Genomic DNA, 16,902 nt, shown 5'->3' with positions numbered 1-16,902 from the left:
GGCATGGTGTTTGGTCTTAAGGGCTGTGATTGCTCTGGATTACTACTGATTTATTGAAGTATGTGTGTTAATGTGTTATGTTTTGAGGCAGGATTTTGGGTGTCTGCTTTGGGAGCTCTGTTGTTTTGGTAAGTTTTTGTTAGAGCCTCCAAGCATGTCTTTCTGTTATTATGTGTTGGTTTGCAGTTGTCGTGAGGTCTATGTGGGACTGGGTTTGCTGTGTGTGGATACCTTTTCCTCCTCTGTCTCATCTCGCCAGTCCTGAGTTGAGAGAGTTCAGCCTCCAGCTTGGCTATATAGTTGCATCTCCTCACATGTATTTGTGTTTGTTGGGAGGAGGAGAGGGTTGTCTGTGTACATGAGATAATTATTGTAGCATTGTCTCAAGATCTCAGATTAACCAGCTGAACTGAGAGGATGCTAGTAATCTACCACTGACATGCTAGAATATTATATGGGGAGTGCTGTGCCTTTAAGGGAAGGGTACTACAGGTGGTAGGTGGATGTAGTGCTTTACTTTAGTTAGAGAGTGCTTACTTAGGAAGAGAGAGGTTTTGAGAACAAGTGCTAGGCTTATAATAAAGCGAAGCAGACTGGATTACGCAAAAGTGCAGAGCTTCTTTAAGGAAAATTTGAAGAGCAGACTTGGCGGAGCCAGAAAAAGTTTAACCTTTTGTTTAACTGGCACTGGCGCTTACAAGCGCAGACAATCACAAGAAAGCCGCCAAGAAATGCAGATTTTAAACAGGGAACTTCAAAGAGCTAGAAATGGTCCAAAACAACCAATTACTACAAGCTCTTATGCTGAGGTCACTCCTTCAGGGACAGAGGCTGCTCAAGCCTCCCCCACTCCCACTGGTGAGCATAGAAACTTCCTTCTATCCAAGTAAGGCAATAGACAACACAGGAACTACACCACAGCTCAGAATACAGCAAAGCCTGTATACTGGTCTAAACTAGTCGAGGAGAGGCGGGAAAACAAGGATTTTTTTTTTTGTTTTGAGATAGAAAGCACACAGAAATGCAAGAAACAGTAATAAATCAGTTACTCAGGCTAGCACAATTTAGTGGGCAGCCTCAACAGTTAAATTTAACAAACAAACAACAACTTTTGACTAATTTTCGACTAAATGAAATTTTAAGTGCAGATAATAGATAATGCAACAAACAGCTAAAAAACAGTTTAAGCTTGTTCAAAGTAAGCAAGACAAGGTATTTCAGGTAAAAAACAGCAAAAAAATACTTAAATCAGGAAAGTAGTCACTTTTCTCAGTTCTCTGCTGCTAGGACCACTCTGCAGGACCACGAGGAGCTGTTTCTGAGTAGTATAGCCAGAAAAAAACACTCAGAGGTGGATTTTAAACAGGGAACTTCAAAAGAGCTAGAAATGGTCCAAAACAACCAATTACTACAAGCTCTTGTGCTGAGGTCACTCCTTCAGGGACAGATAGGCTGCTCAAGGCTCCCCACTCCCACTGGTGAGCAAAGAAACTTCCTTCTATCCAAGTAAGGCAATGGACAACACAGGAACTACACCACAGCCCAGAATACAGCAAAGCCTGTATACTGGTCTAAACTAGTCGAGGAAAGGCGGGAAAACAAGGATTTTTTTGTTTTTGTTTTTATTTAGAGCTAGAAAGCACACAGAAATGCAGAAAACAGTAATAAATCAGTTACACAGGCTAGCACACTTTAGTGGGCAGCCTCAACAGTTAAATTTAACAAAAAAACAACAACTTTCGACCAATTTTTGACTAAATGAAACTTTTTAGTGCAGATAATATATAATGCAACAAACAGCTAAAAAAAAGTTTAAGCTTGTTCAAAGTAAGCAAGAGAAGGTGTTTCCAGTAAAAAACAGCAAAAAATACTTAAATCAGGAAAGTAGTCGTTTTTCTCAGTTCTCTGCTGCTAGGACCACTCTGCAAGACCACGAGGAGCTGTTTCTGAGTAGTATAGCCAGAAAAAAATGCTCAGAGGCGGATTTTAAACAGGGAACTTCAAAAGAGCTAGAAATGGTCCAAAACAATCAATTACTACAAGCTCTTGTGCTGAGGTCACTCCTTCAGGGACAGATAGGCTGCTCAAGGCTCCCCACTCCCACTGGTGAGCAAAGAAACTTCCTTCTATCCAAGTAAGGCAATGAACAACACAGGAGCTACACCACAGCCCAGAATACAGCAAAGCCTGTATACTGGACTAAACTAGTCAAGGAAAGGCGGGAAAACAAGGATTTTTTTTTTTGTTTAGAGATAGAAAGCACACAGAAATGCAGGAAACAGTAATAAATCAGTTACACAGGCTAGCACACTTTAGTGGGCAGCCTCAACAGTTAAATTTAACAAACAAACAACAACTTTCGACTAAATGAAACTTTTAAGTGCAGATAATATATAATGCAACAAACAGCTAAAAAAACAGTTTAAGCTTGTTCAAAGTAAGCAAGAGAAGGTATTTCAGGTAAAAAACAGCAAAAATACTTAAATCAGGAAAGTAGTCACTTTTCTCGGTTCTCTGCTGCTAGGACCACTCTGCAGGACCACGAGGAGCTGTTTCTGAGTAGTATAGCCAGAAAAAAATGCTCAGAGGCAGATTTTAAACAGGGAACTTCAAAAGAGCTAGAAATGGTCCAAAACAACCAATTACTACAAGCTCTTATGCTGAGGTCACTCCTTCAGGGACAGAGGCTGCTCAAGGCTCCCCACTCCCACTGGTGAGCAAAGAAACTTCCTTCTATCCAAGTAAGGCAATGGACAACACAGGAACTACACCACAGCCCAGAATACAGCAAAGCCTGTATACTGGTCTAAACTAGTCGAGGAAAGGCGGGAAAACAAGGATTTTTTTTTTTTTTTTTGTTTGGAGATAGAAAGCACACAGAAATGCAGGAAACAGTAATAAATCAGTTACACAGGCTAGCACACTTTAGTGGGCAGCCTCAACAGTTAAATTTAACAAACAAACAACAACTTTCGACCAATTTTCAACTAAATGAAACTTTTAAGTGCAGATAATATATAATGCAACAACCAGCTAAAAAAACAGTTTAAGCTTGTTCAAAGTAAGCAAGAGAAGGTATTTCAGGTAAAAAACAGCAAAAAATACTTAAATCAGGAAAGTAGTCACTTTTCTCAGTTCTCTGCTGCTAGGACCACTCTGCAGGACCACGAGGAGCTGTTTCTGAGTAGTATAGCCAGAAAAAATGCTCAGAGGCGGATTTTAAACAGGGAACTTCAAAAGAGCTAGAAATGGTCCAAAACAACCAATTACTACAAGCTCTTGTGCTGAGGTCACTCCTTCAGGGACAGATAGGCTGCTCAAGGCTCCCCACTCCCACTGGTGAGCAAAGAAACTTCCTTCTATCCAAGTAAGGCAATGGACAACACAGGAACTACACCACAGCCCAGAATACAGCAAAGCCTGTATACTGGTCTAAACTAGTCGAGGAAAGGCAGGAAAACAAGTATTTTTTTTTTTTTTTTTTGTTTAGAGATAGAAAGCACACAGAAATGCAGGAAACAGTAATAAATCAGTTACACAGGCTAGCACACTTTAGTGGGCAGCCTCAACAGTTAAATTTAACAAACAAACAACAACTTTCGACCAATTTTCGACTAAATGAAACTTTTAAGTGCAGATAATATATAATGCAACAAACAGCTAAAAAACAGTTTAAGCTTGTTCAAAGTAAGCAAGAGAAGGCATTTCAGGTAAAAAACAGCAAAAAATACTTAAATCAGGAAAGTAGTCACTTTTCTCAGTTCTCTGCTGCTAGGACCACGAGGAGCTGTTTCTGAGTAGTCCTTGATCAATAACTGACCCTGAGACATCTGTGATATGAGTTTTAAGTGCATGTTAACCTCGTGGATCATTATCTGACCCTGAGACATCTGTGATATGAGCTCTTTAACTCTACGTTGAACTCCAGGATGATTTACTGTCCCTGAGACATTTGTGATATTAGTTCTTTAACTGCGTTTTGAACTCCTGGATCATATGCTGACCCTGAGTCATCTGCTATATGAGTTATTTCACTGCATGTTGAACTCTTGGATCATTAACTAACCCTTAGACATCTGTGATATGATTTCTTTAGGTGTATGTTGAACTCTTGGATCATTAACTAACCCTGAGACATCTGTGAAATGAGTTCTTTAATGGTACGTTGAACTCCTGAATCATTAACTGACCCTGAGACATCTGTGAAATTAGTTCTTTAACTGTTTTTTGAACTCCTGGATCATTAACTGACCATCAGACGTCTGTGATATGAGTTCTTAAACTGTATGTTGAACTCCTGGATTATTAACTGACCCTGTGACATCTGTGATATGAGTGCTTTAATTGTGTAATGAACTCCTGGATCATTAACTGACCCTGACTCATCTGTGAAAAGAGTTTTTTAACTGTGTGTTGATCTCCTGGATCATTAACTGACCCTGACACATCTGTGATATGAGCTCTTTAACTGTGTTTTGAACTCTTGGATCATTAACTGACCCTGACACGTCTGTGATGTGAGTACTTTAACTGTGTGTTGAACTCCTGGATTATTAACTGACCATGAGACATCTGTGATATGAGCTTTTTAACTGTATGTTGAACTCCTGGATCATTAACTGACCCTGAAACATCTGTGATATGAGCTCTTTAACTGTATGTTGAACTCCTGGATCATTAACTGACACTGAGACATGTGTGATATGAGTTCTTTAACTATATATTGAACTACTGGATCATTAACTTAACTGACCATGAAACCTCTGTGATATGAGTTTTTTTACTGTACATTGAACTCCTGGATGATAAACTGACCCTGAGACATCTGTGATATGAGTTCTTTAACTGTACATTGAACTCCTGGATCAGTATCTGACCCTGAGACATCTGTGAAATGAGTTCTTTAATTGTACGTTGAACTTCTGGATCATTATGTGACCCTGAGACATCTGTGATATGAGTTCTTTAACTGTATGTTGAACTCCTGGATCATAAACCGACCCCGAGACATCTGTGATATGAGCTCTTTAACTGTATGTTGAACTCCTGGATCATTATCTTACCCTGAGACATCTGTGATATGAGTTCTTTAACTGTATTTTGAACTCCTGGATCATTAACTGACACATCTGTGATATGAGTTTTTTAACTCTATGTTGAACTACTGGTCATTAACTGACCCTGACACATCTGTGATATGAGTTCTTTAACAGCATATTAAACTCCTGGATCATTAACTGACACTGAGACATCTGTGTTATGAGTCCTTTAACTGTGTTTTGAACTCCTGGATCATTAGCTGACTCTGAGACATCTGTGATATGAGTTATTTAACTGTATTTTGAACTCCTGTATCATTAACTGACCGTGAGACATATGTGATATGATTTCTTTAACTGTGTGTTGAACGTCTGGCTCAGTAATTGACAACTGAGACATCTGTGATATGAGTTCTTTAACTGTGTGTTGAACTCCTGGATCATTAAATGACCCTGAGACATCTGTGATATGAGTTCTTTAACTGTATGCTGAACTTGTGGATCATTACCTGACCATCAGACATCTGTGATATGAAATCTTTACCTGTATGTTGAACTCCTGGATCATTAACTGACCCTGAGACATCTGTGATATAAGTTTTTTAATTGTATGATGAACTCCTGGATTATTAACTGACATTGAGACATCTGTGATATGAGTTTTTTAACTGTGTGTTGAACTCCTGGATCATTTACTTACCCTGAGAAATCTGTGATATGAGTTCTATAACTGTATGATGAACTCCTGGATCATTAACTGACCATGAGACATCTGTGATATGAGTTCTTTAATTGTGTGTTGAACTGCTGGATCTTTAACTGACCCTGACTCATCTGTGAAATGAGTTTTTTTTAACTGTGTGTGTTGAACTCCTGGATCATTAACTGACCCTGACGCATCTGTAATATGAGCTCTTTAACATTGTGCTGAACTCCTGGATCATTACCTGACCCTGACACATCTGTGATATGAGTTCTTTAACTGTGTGTTGAACTCCTGGATCATTAACAGATGCTGAGACATCTGTGATATGAGTCCTTTAACAGTGTGTTGGACTCCTGGTTCATTGACTAACCCTGAGACATCTGTGATATGAGTTCTTTAACTGTATGTTGAAGTCCTGGATCAATAACTGACCCTAAGACATCTGTGATATGAGTTTTTTAAGTTCATGTTAACCTTCTAGATCATTAACTGTCCCTGAGACATCTGTGATATGAGCTCTTTAACTGCACGTTGAACTTCTGGATGGTTTACTGACCCGGAGACGTGTGTGATATGAGTTCTTTAACCATGTGTTGAACTCCTGGATCATATGCTGACCCTGCATCATCTGCTATATGAGTTAATTCACTGCATGTTGAACTCTTTGATCATTAACTAACCCTTAGACATCTGCGATATGATTTATTTAGGTGTATGTTGAACTCCTGGATCATTAACTGACCCTGAGACATCTGTGAAATTAGTATTTTAACGGTACATTGAACTCCCGAATCATTAACTGACCCTGAGACATCTGTGATGTGAGTTCTTTAACTGTATGTTGAACTCCTAGAACATTAACTGACCCTAAGACATCTGTGATATGAGCTGTTTAACTGTATGTTGAACTCCTGGATCTTTAACTGACCATCAGACATCTGTGATTTGAGTTCTAAACTGTATGTTGAACTCCTGGATTATTAACTGGCCCTGTGACATCTGTGATATGATTTCTTTAGCTGTATGTGGTACCCCTGGATCACTAACTGACCCAGAGACATATGTGATATAACTTCTTTAACTGTGTGTTGAACTTTTGAATAAGTAATTGACTACTGAGACATCTGTGATATGAGTTCTTTAACTGTATGTTGAACTGCTGGAACATTAAGTGACCCTGAGACATCTGTGAAATGAGTTCTTTAACTGTGTGTTGAACTCCTGGATCATTTACTGACTCTGAGACATCAGTGATATGAGTCCTTTAACTGTGTGTTGAACTCCTGGATCATTAACTGACCCTAAGACATCTGTGATATGAGGTTTTTAATGGTACGTTGAACTCCGGAATCATTAACTGACCCTGAGACGTCTGTGATATGAGTTCTTTAACTGTATGTTAAACTTGTGGATCATTAACTGACCGTCAGACATCTGTGATATGAGTTCTTTACCTGTATGTTGAACTCCTGGATCATTAACTGGCCCTGAGACATCTGTGATATAAGTTTTTTAATTGTATGATGAACTCCTGGATCATTAACTGACACTGAGACATCGGTGATATGAGCTGTTTAACTGTATGTTGAACTCCTGGATCTTTAACTGACCATCAGACATCTGTGATTTGAGTTCTAAACTGTATGTTGAACTCCTGGATTATTAACTGGCCCTGTGACATCTGTGATATGATTTCTTTAGCTGTATGTGGTACCCCTGGATCACTAACTGACCCAGAGACATATGTGATATAAGTTCTTTAACTGTGTGTTGAACTTTTGAATAAGTAATTGACTACTGAGACATCTGTGATATGAGTTCTTTAACTGTATGTTAAACTGCTGGAACATTAAGTGACCCTGAGACATCTGTGAAATGAGTTCTTTAACTGTGTGTGTTGAACTCCTGGATCATTTACTGACTCTGAGACATCAGTGATATGAGGCCTTTAACTGTGTGTTGAACTACTGGATCATTAACTGACCCAAAGACATCTGTGATATGAGTTTATTAACGGTACGTTGAACTCCGGAATCATTAACTGACCTTGAGACGTCTGTGATATGAGTTCTTTAACTGTATGTAAAACTTGTGGATCATTAACTGACCGTCAGACATCTGTGATATGAGTTCTTTACCTGTGTGTTGAACTCCTGGATCATTAACTTACCATGAGACATCTGTGATATCAGTTCTTTAACTGCATGATGAACTCCTGGATCATTAACTGACCCGGAGACATCTATGATATGAGTTCTTTAATTGTGTGTTGAACTCCTAGATCATTAACTGACCCTGACTCGTCTGTGAAACTAGTTTTTTTTTAACTGTGTGTGTTGAACTCCTGCATCATTAACTGACCCGGATGCATCTGTGATATGAGCTCTTTAACTTTGTGTTAAACTCCTGGATATTTAACTGCTCCTGACACATCTGTGATATGAGGTCTTTAACTGTGTGTTGAACTCCTGGATCATTAACTGACCCTAAGACATCTGTGATATGAGTCCTTTAACTGTGTGTGTTGGACTTCTGGCTCATTAACTGACCCTGAGAAATCTCTAATATGAGTTCTTTAACTGTATGTTGAAGTCCTGGATCAATAACTGACACTGAGACATCTGTGATATGAATTTTTAAGTGCATGGTCTCCTCCTGGATCATTATCTGACCCTGAAACATCTGTGATATGAGCTCTTTAACACTACGTTGAACTCCTGGATGATTTACTGTCCCTGAGACATTTGTGATATGAGTTCTTTAACTGCGTGCTGAACTCTTGGATCATTAACTAACCCTTAGATATCTGTGGTATGATTTCTGTAGCTGTATGTTGAACTCCTGGATCATTAACTAACCCTGAGACATCTGTGAAATGAGTTCTTTAACGGTACGTTGAACTCCTGAATCATTAACTGACCCTGAGACATCTGTGAAATGAGTTCTTAAACTGTATGTTGAACTCCTGGATTATTAACTGACCCTGTGACATCAGTGATATGAGTTCTTTAATTGTAAGATGACCTCCTGCATCATTAACTGACACTGAGACATCTGTGATATGAGTGCTTTAATTCTTTTTTGAACTACTGGATCATTAACTGACCCGGACTCATCTGTGAAAAGAGTTTTTTAACTGTGTGTTGATCTCCTGGATCATTAACTGACCCTGACACATGTGTGATATGAACTCTTTAACTGTGTTTTGAACTCCTGGATCATTAAGTGACCCTGACACGTCTGTGATGTGAGTTCTTTAACTGTGTGTTGAACTCCTTGATCATTAACTGACCCTGAGACATCTGTGATATGAGCTTTTTAACTGTACATTGAACTCCTGGATCATTAACTGACCCTGAGACATCTGTGATATGAGCTCTTTAACTGTATGTTAAACTCCTGGATCATTAACTGACACTGAGACATGTGTGATATGAGTTCTTTAACTATATATTGAACTACTGGATCATTAACTGACCCTGAAACATCTGTGATATGAGTTTTTAACTGTACATTGGACACCTGGATGATTAACTGACCCCGAGACATCTGTGATATGAGTTCTTTAACTGTACGTTGAACTCCTGGATCAGTAATTGACCCTGAGACATCTGTGAAATGAGTTCTTTAACTGTACGTTGAACTTCTGGATCATTATCTGACCCTGAGATATCTGTGATATGAGTTCGTTAACTGTGTGTTGAACTCCTGGAATATTTACTGACCCCGAGACATCAGTGATATGAGTCTTTTAACTGTGTGTTGAACTCCTGGATCATTAACTGACCCTGAGACATCTGTGATATGAGTTCTTTAATGGTACTTTGAACTCCTGAATCATAAACTGACCCTGAGATGTCTGAAATATGAGTTTTTTAACAGTATGTTGAACTCCTGGATCATTAACTGACCCTGAGACATCTGTGATATGAGCTCTTTAACTGTATGTTGAACCCCTGGATCAATAACTGACCATCAGGCATCTGTGATATGAGTTTTTAAACTGTATGTTGAACTCCTGGATTATTAACTGACTCTGTGACATTTGTAAAATGAGTTCTTTAATTGTATGATGAACTCCTGGATCATTAACTGACACTGAGACATCTGTGATATGAGTTCTTTAATTGTGTGATGAACTCCTGGATCATTAACTGACACTGAGACATCTGTGATATAAGTTCTTTAATTATGGGTTGATCTCCTGGATCATTAACTGACCCTGGCTCATCTGTGAAAAGGGTTCTTTAATTGTGTGTTGAACACCTGGATCATTAACTGACCCTGGCACATCAGTGATATGAGCTTTTTAAATGTGTTTTGAACTCCTGGATCATTTACTGGCCTGGCACATATGTGATATGTGTTCTTTAACTGTTTATTGAACTCCTCGATCATTAACTGTCCCTGAGATTTCTGTGTTATGAGTCCTTTAACTGTGTGTTGAACACCTGGATCATTAGCTGATTCTGAGACATCTTTGATATGAATTTTTTTAACTGTATGTTGAACTGCTGGAACATTAACTGACCCTGAGACATCTGTGATATGATTTCTTTAGCTGTATGTGGAACTCCTGGATCACTAACTGACCCTGAGACATCTGTGATATCAGTTCTTTAACTGTGTGTTGAACTCCTGAATAAGTGATTGACCACTGAGACATCTGTGATATGAGTTCTTTAACTGTATGTTGAACTGCTGGAACTAAGTCACCCTGAGACATCTGTGAAATGAGTTCTTTAACTGTGTGTTGAACTCCTGGATCATTTACTGACCCTGTGACATCTGTGATATGCATTCTTTAACTGTGTCTTGACCTCCTGGATCATTAACTGACCACTGAGATGTCTGTGATATGAGTTTTTTAACTGTATGTTAAACGCCTGGATCATTAACTGACCCTCACACATTTTGATATGAGTTCTTTAACTGAAAGTTGAACTGCTGGATCATTAACTGATCCTGAGACGTCTGTGATATGAGTATTTTAACTGTATGAATTCCTGGATTATTAACTGAGCCTGACACATCTGTGATATGAGTTATTTAACCATGTGTTGATCTCCTGGATCATTAGTTGACCCTGAGACATCTGTGGTATGAGTTTTTTCTCTGTATGTTGAACTCCTGGATCATTAAATGACCCTTAGACATCTGTGATATGATTTTTTTAGCTGTATGTTGAACTCCTGTATAATTGACTCTGAGACATGTTGTGATATGAGTTCTTTATCTGTGTGTTGACCTCCTGGATCATTAACTGACCACTGAGGTGTCTGTGATATGAGTTCTTTCACTGTATGTTGAACTCCTGGACCGTTAACGGATCACTGAGACATCTGTGATATGAGTTATTTCACTGCATGTTGAATTCATGGATCATTAACTAACCCTTAGACATATGTGATATGATTTGTTTAGGTGTATGTTAAACTCCTGGATCATTAACTGACCCTGAAACATATGTGATATGAGCTCTTTAACTGTATGTTGAACCCCTGGATCATTAACTGACCGTCAGGCATCTGTGATATGAGTTTTTAAACTGTATGTTGAACTCCTGGATTATTAACTGACTCTGTGACATTTGTAAAATGAGTTCTTTAATTGTATGATGAACTCCTGGATCATTAACTGACACTGAGACATCTGTGATATGAGTTCTTTAATTGTGTGATGAACTCCTGGATCATTAACTGACACTGAGACATCTGCGATATAAGTTCTTTAATTATGTGTTTAACTGCTGGATCATTAACTGACCCTGACTCATCTGTGAAAAGGGTTCTGTAATTGTGTGTTGAACTCCTGGATCATTAACTGACCCTGGCACATCAGTGATATGAGCTTTTTAAATGTGTTTTGAACTCCTGGATCATTTACTGGCCCTGACACATATGTGATATGTGTTCTTTAACTGTTTATTGAACTCCTGGATCATTAACTGACCCTGAGATATCTGTGTTATGAGTCCTTTAACTGTGTGTTGAACACCTGGATCATTAGCTGACTCTGAGACATCTTTGATATGAATTTTTTAACTGTATGTTGAACTGCTGGAACATTAACTGACCCTGAGACATCTGTGATATGATTTCTTTAGCTGTATGTGGAACTCCTGGATCACTAACTGACCCTGAGACATCTGTGATATGAGTTCTTTAACTGTGTGTTGAACTCCTGAATAAGTGATTGACCACTGAGACATCTGTGATATGTGTTCTTTAACTGTATGTTGAACTGCTGGAACTAAGTGACCCTGAGACATCTGTGAAATGAGTTCTTTAACTGTGTGTTGAACTCCTGGATCATTTACTGACCCTGTGACATCTGTGATATGCATTGTTTAACTGTGTCTTGACCTCCTGGATCATTAACTGACCACTGAGATGTCTGTGATATGAGTTTTTTAACTGTATGTTGAACTCCTGGATCATTAACTGACCCTCACACATTTTGATATGAGTTCTTTAACTGAAAGTTGAACTGCTGGATCATTAACTGATCCTGAGACGTCTGTGATATGAGTATTTTAACTGTATGAATTCCTGGATTATTAACTGACCGTGACACATCTGTGATCTGAGTTATTTTACCGTGTGTTGATCTCCTGGATCATTAGCTGACCCTGAGACATCTGTGGTATGAGTTCTTTCTCTGTATGTTGAACTCCTGGATGACTAGAGAGGTTGTTGACTGCAACTGAGCTACAAAACATAAGTATCTTGATTTTTTTGATTATTTTTACAGATTACTGTTTTTACAATTTAATATATATAAAGCACTTTGTCTATTCAGTATCTTCACAAATCCTTATCTGTTTAAAAACTTTCATTTGTCTCTCTAGTGCTTGCTGTCTGTAGGCTATTGTGTAAACTGAAACATCTCCTCTGTGTAATTATCTCTGGCTAGTGGGGGCTGGTTCTTTTGTGTTCTTGTAAAAAAAAAAAGTTTCTGTCTTTTGCACACAGTGCAGAATAGAGAGGTTGTTGACTGCAACTGAGCTACAAAATATAAGTATCTTGATTTTTTTTATTATTTTTACAGATTACTGTTTTCACAATTTAATATATATAAAGCACTTTGTCTATTCAGTATCTTCACAAATCCTTATCTGTTTAAAAACTTTCATTTGTCTCTCTAGTGCTTGCTGTCTGTAGGCTATTGTGTAAACTGAAACATCTCCTCTGTGTAATTATCTCTTGGCTAGTGGGGCTGGTTTTTTTGTGTTCTTGTAAAAAAAGTTTCTGTCTTTTGCACACAGTGCAGACTAGAGAGGTTGTTGACTGCAACTGAGCTACAAAATATAAGTATCTTGAATTTTTTACAGATTACTGTTTTTACAATTTAATATATATAAAGCACTTTGTCTATTCAGTATCTTCACAAATCCTTATCTGTTTAAAAACTTTCATTTGTCTCTCTAGTGCTTGCTGTCTGTAGGCTATTGTGTAAACTGAAACATCTCCTCTGTGTAATTATCTCTTGGCTAGTGGGGCTGGTTCTTTTGTGTTCTTGTAAAAAAAAGTTTCTGTCTTTTGCACACAGTGCAGACTAGAGAGGTTGTTGACTGCAACTGAGCTACAAAATATAAATATCTTGATTTTTTTTGATTATTTTTACAGATTACTGTTTTTACAATTTAATATATATAAAGCACTTTGTCTATTCAATATCTTCACAAATCCTTATCTGTTTAAAAACATTCATTTGTCTCTCTAGTGCTTGCTGTCTGTAGGCTATTGTGTAAACTGAAACATCTCCTCTGTGTAATTATCTCTTGGCTAGTGGGGGCTGGTTCTTTTGTGTTCTTGTAAAAAAAAAAAGTTTCTGTCTTTTGCACACAGTGCAGACTAGAGAGGTTGTTGACTGCAACTGAGCTACAAAATATAAGTATCTTGATTTTTTTGATTATTTTTACAGATTACTGTTTTTACAATTTAATATATATAAAGCACTTTGTCTATTCAGTATGTTCACAAATCCTTATCTGTTTAAAAGATTTCATTTGTCTCTCTAGTGCTTGCTGTCTGTAGGCTATTGTGTAAACTGAAACATCTCCTCTGTGTAATTATCTCTTGGCTAGTAGGAGCTGGTACTTTTGTGTTCTTGTAAAAAAAAAGTTTCTGTCTTTTGCACACAGTGCAGACTAGAGAGGTTGTTGACTGCAACTGAGCTACAAAATATAAGTATCTTGATTTTTTTGATTATTTTTACAGATTACTGTTTTTGCAATTTAATATATATAAAGCACTTTGCCTATTCAGTATCTTCACAAATCCTTATCTGTTTAAAAACTTTCATTTGTCTCTCTAGTGCTTGCTGTCTGTAGGCTATTGTGTAAACTGAAACATCTCCTCTGTGTAATTATCTTTTGGCTAGTAGGGGCAGGTTCTTTTGTGTTTGTGTAAAAAAAAAAGTTTCTGTCTTTTGCACACAGTGCAGACTAGAGAGGTTGTTGACTGCAACTGAGCTACAAAATATAAGTATCTTGATTTTTTTGATTATTTTTACAGATTACTGTTTTTACAATTTAATATATATAAAGCACTTTGTCTATTCAGTATCTTCACAAATCCTTATCTGTTTAAAAACTTTCATTTGTCTCTAGTGCTTGCTGTCTGTAGGCTATTGTGTAAACTGAAACATCTCCTCTGTGTAATTATCTCTTGGCTAGTGGGGGCTGGTTCTTGTGTTCTTGTAAAAAAAAAGTTTCTGTCTTTTGCACACAGTGCAGACTAGAGAGGTTGTTGACTGCAACTGAGCTACAAAATATAAGTATCTTGATTTTTTTGATTATTTTTACAGATTACTGTTTTTGCAATTTAATATATATAAAGCACTTTGTCTATTCAGTATCTTCACAAATCCTTATCTGTTTAAAACTTTCATTTGTCTCTCTAGTGCTTGCTGTCTGTAGGCTATTGTGTAAACTGAAACATCTCCTCTGTGTAATTATCTCTTGGCTAGTGGGGCTGGTTCTTTTGTGTTCTTGTAAAAAAAAGTTTCTGTCTTTTGCACACAGTGCAGACTAGAAAGGTTGTTGACTGCAACTGAGCTACAAAATATAAGTATCTTGATTTTTTTGATTATTTTTACAGATTACTGTTTTACAATTTAATATATATAAAGCACTTTGTCTATTGAGTATCTTCACAAATCCTTATCTGTTTAAAACTTTCATTTGTCTCTCTAGTGCTTGCTGTCTGTAGGCTATTGTGTAAACTGAAACATCTCCTCTGTGTAATTATCTCTTGGCTAGTGGGGGCTGGTTCTTTTGTGTTCTTGTAAAAAAAGTTTCTGTCTTTTGCACACAGTGCAGACTAGAGAGGTTGTTGACTGCAACTGAGCTACAAAATATAAGTATCTTGATTTTTTTGATTATTTTTCAGATTACTGTTTTTACAATTTAATATATATAAAGCACTTTGTCGATTCAGTATCTTCACAAATCCTTATCTGTTTAAAACTTTCATTTGTCTCTCTAGTGCTTGCTGTCTGTAGGCTATTGTGTAAACTGAAACATCTCCTCTGTGTAATTATCTCTTGGCTAGTGGGGGCTGGTTCTTTTGTGTTCTTGTAAAAAAAGTTTCTGTCTTTTGCACACAGTGCAGACTAGAGAGGTTGTTGACTGCAACTGAGCTACAAAATATAAGTATCTTGATTTTTTTGATTATTTTTACAGATTACTGTTTTTACAATTTAATATATATAAAGCACTTTGTCTATTCAGTATCTTCACAAATCCTTATCTGTTTAAAAACTTTCATTTGTCTCTCTAGTGCTTGCTGTCTGTAGGCTATTATGTAAACTGAAACATCTCCTCTGTGCAATTATCTCTTGGCTAGTGGGGGCTGGTTCTTTTGTGTTCTTGTAAAAAAAAAAAAGTTTCTGTCTTTTGCACACAGTGCAGACTAGAGAGATTGTTGACTGCAACTGAGCTACAAAATATAAGTATCTTGATTTTTTTGATTATTTTTACAGATTACTGTTTTTACAATTTAATATATATAAAGCACTTTGTCTATTCAGTATCTTCACAAATCCTTATCTGTTTAAAAACTTTCATTTGTCTCTCAAGTGCTTGCTGTCTGTAGGCTATTGTGTAAACTGAAACATCTCCTCTGTGTAATTATCTCTTGGCTAGTGGGGGCTGGTTCTTTTGTGTTCTTGTAAAAAAAAGTTTCTGTCTTTTGCACACAGTGCAGACTAGAGAGGTTGTTGACTGCAACTGAGCTACAAAATATAAGTATCTTGATTTTTTTGATTATTTTTACAGATTACTGTTTTACAATTTAATATATATAAAGCACTTTGTCTATTCAGTATCTTCACAAATCCTTATCTGTTTAAAAACTTTCATTTGTCTCTGTAGTGCTTGCTGTCTGTAGGCTATTGTGTAAACTGAAACATCTCCTCTGTGTAATTATCTTTTGGCTAGTGGGGGCTGGTTCTTTTGTGTTCTTGTAAAAAAAAGTTTCTGTCTTTTGCACACAGTGCAGACTAGAGAGGTTGTTGACTGCAACTGAGCTACAAAATATAAGTATCTTGATTTTTTTTGATTATTTTTACAGATTACTGTTTTTACAATTTAATATGTATAAAGCACTTTGTCTATTCAATATCTTCACAAATCCTATCTGTTCAAAAACTTTCATTTGTCTCTCTAGTGCTTGCTGTCTGTAGGCTATTGTGCAAACTGAAACATCTCCTCTGTGTAATTATCTCTTGGCTAGTGGGGGCTGGTTCTTTTGTGTTCTTGTAAAAAAAAATTCTGTCTTTTGCACACAGTGCAGACAAGAGAGGTTGTTGACTGCAACTGAGCTACAAAATATAAGTATCTTGATTTTTTTGATTATTTTTACAGATTACTGTTTTTGCAATTTAATATATATATAAAGCACTTTGTCTATTCAGTATCTTCACAAATCCTTATCTGTTTAAAAACTTTCATTTGTCTCTACAGTGCTTGCTGTCTGTAGGCTATTGTGTAAACTGAAACATCTCCTCTGTGTAATTATCTCATGGCTAGTGGGGGCTGGTTCTTTTGTGTTTGTGTAAAAAAAAAGTTTCTGTCTTTTGCACACAGTGCAGACTAGAGAGGTTGTTTTTTTTTTACTGCAAAAAACTTGAAAAGCTTTTAAATTGTCTCTC

Source organism: Protopterus annectens, chromosome 2.part2 (genome assembly GCF_019279795.1).
Source record: "Protopterus annectens isolate FY-2018-M chromosome 2.part2, PAN1.0, whole genome shotgun sequence".
In the NCBI taxonomy this organism is placed as follows: Eukaryota; Metazoa; Chordata; order Ceratodontiformes; family Protopteridae; genus Protopterus; species Protopterus annectens.
This window is presented reverse-complemented; position numbering follows the sequence as displayed.